The following is a 7,999-nucleotide window of genomic DNA, read 5'->3' on the forward strand; positions in this document are numbered from 1 at the left end:
GCAAAATGACCAACGATTGTAGCCAAAAATCATGTCAGTGGTAGTAAAAAAATCGGACGAACTCGGGTTGCAACTAAACGTGGATGCAACTTTTTTAGTGGACAAAACGTAGCAAAATGACCAACGATTGTAGCCAAAAATCATGTCGGTGGTAGCAAAAAAATCGGACGAACTCGGGTTGCAAACTAAACGTGGATGCAACTTTTTTAGTGGACAAAACGTAGCAAAATGACCAACGATTGTAGCCAAAACTCATGTCGGTAGTAGCAAATAAATTCGACGAACTCGGGTTGCAACTAAACGTGGATGCAACTTTTTTTAGTGGACAAAACGTAGCAAAAACTTTTTTAGTGGACAAAACGTAGCAAAATGACCAACGATTGTAGCCAAAAATCATGTCGGTGGTAGCAAAAAAATCGGACGAACTCGGGTTGCAAACTAAACGTGGATGCAACTTTTTTAGTGGACAAAACGTAGCAAAATGACCAACGATTGTAGCCAAAAATCATGTCGGTCGTAGCAAATAAATCCGACGAACTCGGGTTGCAACTAAACGTGGATGCAACTTTTTTAGTGGACAAAACGTAGCAAAATGACCAACGATTGTAGCCAAAAATCATGTCGGTAGTAGCAAAAAAATCCGACGAACTCGGGTTGCAACTAAACGTGGATGCAACTTTTTTAGTGGACAAAACGTAGCAAAATGACCAACGATTGTAGCCAAAAATCATGTCGGTAGTAGCAAAAAAACGGACGAACTCGGGTTGCAAACTAAACGTGGATGCAACTTTTTTAGTGGACAAAACGTAGCAAAATGACCAACGATTGTAGCCAAAAATCATGTCGGTAGTAGCAAAAAACTCCGACAAATTCGGGTTGCAACTAAACGTGGATGCAAATTTTTTAGTGGACAAAACGTAGCAAAATGACCAACGATTGTAGCCAAAAATCATGTCGGTAGTAGCAAAAAAATCCGACGAACTCGGGTTGCAAACTAAACGTGGATGCAACTTTTTTAGTGGACAAAACGTAGCAAAATGACCAACGATTGTAGCCAAAAATCATGTCGGTAGTAGCAAAAAAATCCGACGAACTCGGGTTGCAACTAAACGTGGATGCAACTTTTTTAGTGGACAAAACGTATCAAAATGACCAACGATTGTAGCCAAAAATCATGTCGGTAGTAGCAAAAAAATCCGACGAACTCGGGTTGCAACTAAACGTGGATGCAACTTTTTTAGTGGACAAAACGTAGCAAAATGACCAACGATTGTAGCCAAAAATCATGTCGGTAGTAGCAAAAAAATCGGACGAACTCGGGTTGCAAACTAAACGTGGATGCAACTTTTTTAGTGGACAAAACGTAGCAAAATGACCAACGATTGTAGCCAAAAATCATGTCGGCAGTGGCAAAAAACTCCGACAAATTCGGGTTGCAACTAAACGTGGATGCAACTTTTTTAGTGGACAAAACGTAGCAAAATGACCAACGATTGTAGTCAAAAATCATGTCGGTAGTAGCAAAAAAATCCGACGAACTCGGGTTGCAACTAAACGTGGATGCAACTTTTTTAGTGGACAAAACGTAGCAAAATGACCAACGATTGTAGCCAAAAATCATGTCGGCAGTGGCAAAAAACTCCGACAAATTCGGGTTGCAACTAAACGTGGATGCAACTTTTTTAGTGGACAAAACGTAGCAAAATGACCAACGATTGTAGTCAAAAATCATGTCGGTAGTAGCAAAAAAATCCGACGAACTCGGGTTGCAACTAAACGTGGATGCAACTTTTTTAGTGGACAAAACGTAGCAAAATGACCAACGATTGTAGCCAAAAATCATGTCGGTAGTAGCAAAAAAATACGACGAACTCGGGTTGCAACTAAACGTGGATGCAACTTTTTTAGTGGACAAAACGTAGCAAAATGACCAACGATTGTAGCCAAAACTCATGTCGGTAGTAGCAAAGAAATGGGACGAACTCGGGTTGCAAACTAAACGTGGATGCAACTTTTTTAGTGGACAAAACGTAGCAAAATGACCAACGATTGTAGCGAAAAATCATGTCGGTAGTAGCAAAAAAATCCGACGAACTCGGGTTGCAACTAAACGTGGATGCAACTTTTTTAGTGGACAAAACGTAGCAAAATGACCAACGATTGTAGCCAAAAATCATGTCGGTAGTAGCAAAAAAATCCAACGAACTCGGGTTGCAACTAAACGTGGATGCAACTTTTTTAGTGGACAAAACGTAGCAAAATGACCAACGATTGTAGCCAAAAATCATGTCGTTAGTAGCAAAAAAATCCGACGAACTCGGGTTGCAAAATAAACGTGGATGCAACTGTTTTAGTGGACAAAACGTAGCAAAATGACCAACGATTGTAGCCAAAAATCATGTCGGTGGTAGCAAAAAAATCGGACGAACTCGGGTTGCAAACTAAACGTGGATGCAACTTTTTTAGTGGACAAAACGTAGCAAAATGACTAACGATTGTAGCCAAAAATCATGTCGGTAGTAGCAAATAAATCCGACGAACTCGGGTTGCAACTAAACGTGGATGCAACTTTTTTAGTGGACAAAACGTAGCAAAATGACCAACGATTGTAGCCAAAAATCTTGTCGGTAGTAGCAAAAAAATCCGACGAACTCGGGTTGCAACTAAACGTGGATGCAACTTTTTTTGTGGACAAAACGTAGCAAAATGACCAACGATTGTAGCCAAAAATCATGTCGGTGGTAGCAAAAAAATCCGACGAACTCGGGTTGCAACTAAACGTGGATGCAACTTTTTTAGTGGACAAAACGTAGCAAAATGACCAACGATTGTAGCCAAAAATCATGTCGGTAGTAGCAAAAAAATCCGACGAACTCGGGTTGCAACTAAACGTGGATGCAACTTTTTTAGTGGACAAAACGTAGCAAAATGACCAACGATTGTAGCCAAAAATCATGTCGGTGGTAGCAAAAAAATCGAACGAACTCGGGTTGCAACTAAACGTGGATGCAACTTTTTTAGTGGACAAAACGTAGCAAAATGACCAACGATTGTAGCCAAAAATCATGTCGGTCGTAGCAAAAAACTCCGACGAACTCGGGTTGCAAACTAAACGTGGATGCAACTTTTTTAGTGGACAAAACGTAGCAAAATGACCAACGATTGTAGCCAAAAATCATGTCGGTAGTAGCAAAAAAATCCGACGAACTCGGGTTGCAACTAAACGTGGATGCAACTTTTTTAGTGGACAAAACGTAGCAAAATGACCAACGATTGTAGCCAAAAATCATGTCGGTAGTAGCAAAAAAATCCGACGAACTCGGGTTGCAACTAAACGTGGATGCAACTTTTTTAGTGGACAAAACGTAGCAAAATGACCAACGATTGTAGCCAAAAATCATGTCCGTGGTAGCAAAAAAATCCGACGAACTCGGGTTGCAACTAAACGTGGATGCAACTTTTTTAGTGGACAAAACGTAGCAAAATGACCAACGATTGTAGCCAAAAATCATGTCGGTGGTAGCAAAAAAATCGGACGAACTCGGGTTGCAAACTAAACGTGGATGCAACTTTTTTAGTGGACAAAACGTAGCAAAATGACCAACGATTGTAGCCAAAACTCATGTCGGTAGTAGCAAAAAAATCCGACGAACTCGGGTTGCAACTAAACGTGGATGCAACTTTTTTAGTGGACAAAACGTAGCAAAATGACCAACGATTGTAGCCAAAAATCATGTCGGTAGTAGCAAAAAAATCCGACGAACTCGGGTTGCAACTAAACGTGGATGCAACTTTTTTAGTGGACAAAACGTAGCAAAATGACCAACGATTGTAGCCAAAAATCATGTCGGTGGTAGCAAAAAAATCCGACGAACTCGGGTTGCAACTAAACGTGGATGCAACTTTTTTAGTGGACAAAACGTAGCAAAATGACCAACGATTGTAGCCAAAAATCATGTCGGTGGTAGCAAAAAAATCGGACGAACTCGGGTTGCAAACTAAACGTGGATGCAACTTTTTTAGTGGACAAAACGTAGCAAAATGACCAACGATTGTAGCCAAAAATCATGTCGGTAGTAGCAAATAAATCCGACGAACTCGGGTTGCAACTAAACGTGGATGCAACTTTTTTAGTGGAGAAAACGTAGCAAAAACTTTTTTAGTGGACAAAACGTAGCAAAATGATCAACGATTGTAGCCAAAAATCATGTCGGTGGTAGCAAAAAAATCGGACGAACTCGGGTTGCAAACTAAACGTGGATGCAACTTTTTTAGTGGACAAAACGTGGCAAAATGACCAACGATTGTAGCCAAAAATCATGTCGGTAGTAGCAAATAAATCCGACGAACTCGGGTTGCAACTAAATGTGGATGCAACTTTTTTAGTGGACAAAACGTAGCAAAATGACCAACGATTGTAGCCAAAAATCTTGTCGGTAGTAGCAAAAAAATCCGACGAACTCGGGTTGCAACTAAACGTGGATGCAACTTTTTTTGTGGACAAAACGTAGCAAAATGACCAACGATTGTAGCCAAAAATCATGTCGGTGGTAGCAAAAAAATCCGACGAACTCGGGTTGCAACTAAACGTGGATGCAACTGTTTTAGTGGACAAAACGTAGCAAAATGACCAACGATTGTAGCCAAAAATCATGTCGGTGGTAGCAAAAAAATCGGACGAACTCGGGTTGCAAACTAAACGTGGATGCAACTTTTTTAGTGGACAAAACGTAGCAAAATGACCAACGATTGTAGCCAAAACTCATGTCGGTAGTAGCAAAAAAATCCGACGAACTCGGGTTGCAACTAAACGTGGATGCAACTTTTTTAGTGGACAAAACGTAGCAAAATGACCAACGATTGTAGCCAAAAATCATGTCGGTAGTAGCAAAAAAATCCGACGAACTCGGGTTGCAACTAAACGTGGATGCAACTTTTTTTGTGGACAAAACGTAGCAAAATGACCAACGATTGTAGCCAAAAATCATGTCGGTAGTAGCAAAAAAATCCGACGAACTCGGATTGCAACTAAACGTGGATGCAACTTTTTTAGTGGACAAAACGTAGCAAAATGACCAACGATTGTAGCCAAAAATCATGTCGGTAGTAGCAAAAAAATCGGACGAACTCGGGTTGCAAACTAAACGTGGATGCAACTTTTTTAGTGGACAAAACGTAGCAAAATGACCAACGATTGTAGCCAAAAATCATGTCGGTAGTAGCAAAAAACTCCGACAAATTCGGGTTGCAACTAAACGTGGATGCAACTTTTTTAGTGGACAAAACGTAGCAAAATGACCAACGATTGTAGCCAAAAATCATGTCGGTAGTAGCAAAAAAATCCGACGAACTCGGGTTGCAACTAAACGTGGATGCAAGTTTTTTAGTGGACAAAACGTAGCAAAATGACCAACGATTGTAGCCAAAAATCATGTCGGTAGTAGCAAAAAAATCCGACGAACTCGGGTTGCAACTAAACGTGGATGCAACTTTTTTAGTGGACAAAACGTAGCAAAATGACCAACGATTGTAGCCAAAACTCATGTCGGTAGTAGCAAAGAAATGGGACGAACTCGGGTTGCAAACTAAACGTGGATGCATCTTTTTTAGTGGACAAAACGTAGCAAAATGACCAACGATTGTAGCCAAAAATCATGTCGGTAGTAGCAAAAAAATCCGACGAACTCGGGTTGCAACTAAACGTGGATGCAACTTTTTTAGTGGACAAAACGTAGCAAAATGACCAACGATTGTAGCCAAAAATCATGTCGGTAGTAGCAAAAAAATCCGACGAACTCGGGTTGCAACTAAACGTGGATGCAACTTTTTTAGTGGAGAAAACATAGCAAAATGACCAACGATTGTAGCCAAAAATCATGTCGGTAGTAGCAAAAAAATTGGACGAACTCGGGTTGCAAACTAAACGTGGATGCAACTTTTTTAGTGGACAAAACGTAGCAAAATGACCAACGATTGTAGCCAAAAATCATGTCGGTAGTAGCAAAAAACTCCGACAAATTCGGGTTGCAACTAAACGTGGATGCAACTTTTTTAGTGGACAAAACGTAGCAAAATGACCAACGATTGTAGCCAAAAATCATGTCGGTAGTAGCAAAAAAATCCGACGAACTCGGGTTGCAACTAAACGTGGATGCAACTTTTTTAGTGGACAAAACGTAGCAAAATGACCAACGATTGTAGCCCAAAATCATGTCGGTAGTAGCAAAAAAATCCGACGAACTCGGGTTGCAACTAAACGTGGATGCAACTTTTTTAGTGGACAAAACGTAGCAAAATGACCAACGATTGTAGCCAAAACTCATGTCGGTAGTCGCAAAGAAATGGGACGAACTCGGGTTGCAAACTAAACGTCGATGCAACTTTTTTAGTGGACAAAACGTAGCAAAATGACCAACGATTGTAGCCAAAAATCATGTCGGTAGTAGCAAAAAAATCCGACGAACTCGGGTTGCAACTAAACGTGGATGCAACTTTTTTAGTGGACAAAACGTAGCAAAATGACCAACGATTGTAGCCAAAAATCATGTCGGTAGTAGCAAAAAAATCCGACGAACTCGGGTTGCAACTAAACGTGGATGCAACTTTTTTATTGGACAAAACGTAGCAAAATGACCAACGATTGTAGCCAAAAATCATGTCGGTGGTAGCAAAAAAATCGGACGAACTCGGGTTGCAAACTAAACGTGGATGCAACTTTTTTAGTGGACAAAACGTAGCAAAATGACCAACGATTGTAGCCAAAAATCATGTCGGTAGTAGCAAAAAAATCCGACGAACTCGGGTTGCAACTAAACGTGGATGCAACTTTTTTAGTGGACAAAACGTAGCAAAATGACCAACGATTGTAGCCAAAAATCATGTCGGTAGTAGCAAAAAAATCCGACGAACTCGGGTTGCAACTAAACGTGGATGCAACTTTTTTTGTGGACAAAACGTAGCAAAATGACCAACGATTGTAGCCAAAAATCATGTCGGTAGTAGCAAAAAAATCCGACGAACTCGGATTGCAACTAAACGTGGATGCAACTTTTTTAGTGGACAAAACGTAGCAAAATGACCAACGATTGTAGCCAAAAATCATGTCGGTAGTAGCAAAAAAATCGGACGAACTCGGGTTGCAAACTAAACGTGGATGCAACTTTTTTAGTGGACAAAACGTAGCAAAATGACCAACGATTGTAGCCAAAAATCATGTCGGTAGTAGCAAAAAACTCCGACAAATTCGGGTTGCAACTAAACGTGGATGCAACTTTTTTAGTGGACAAAACGTAGCAAAATGACCAACGATTGTAGCCAAAAATCATGTCGGTAGTAGCAAAAAAATCCGACGAACTCGGGTTGCAAACTAAACGTGGATGCAACTTTTTTAGTGGACAAAACGTAGCAAAATGACCAACGATTGTAGCCAAAAATCATGTCGGTAGTAGCAAAAAAATCCGACGAACTCGGGTGCAACTAAACGTGGATGCAACTTTTTTAGTGGACAAAACGTAGCAAAATGACCAACGATTGTAGCCAAAAATCATGTCGGTAGTAGCAAAAAAATCCGACGAACTCGGGTTGCAACTAAACGTGGATGCAACTTTTTTAGTGGACAAAACGTAGCAAAATGACCAACGATTGTAGCCAAAAATCATGTCGGTAGTAGCAAAAAAATCGGACGAACTCGGGTTGCAAACTAAACGTGGATGCAACTTTTTTAGTGGACAAAACGTAGCAAAATGACCAACGATTGTAGCCAAAAATCATGTCGGCAGTAGCAAAAAACTCCGACAAATTCGGGTTGCAACTAAACGTGGATGCAACTTTTTTAGTGGACAAAACGTAGCAAAATGACCAACGATTGTAGCCAAAAATCATGTCGGTAGTAGCAAAAAAATCCGACGAACTCGGGTTGCAACTAAACGTGGATGCAACTTTTTTAGTGGACAAAACGTAGCAAAATGACCAACGATTGTAGCCAAAAATCATGTCGGTA

Source organism: Hordeum vulgare, chromosome 5H (assembly GCF_904849725.1).
Source record: "Hordeum vulgare subsp. vulgare chromosome 5H, MorexV3_pseudomolecules_assembly, whole genome shotgun sequence".
Lineage (NCBI taxonomy): Eukaryota > Viridiplantae > Streptophyta > Magnoliopsida > Poales > Poaceae > Hordeum > Hordeum vulgare.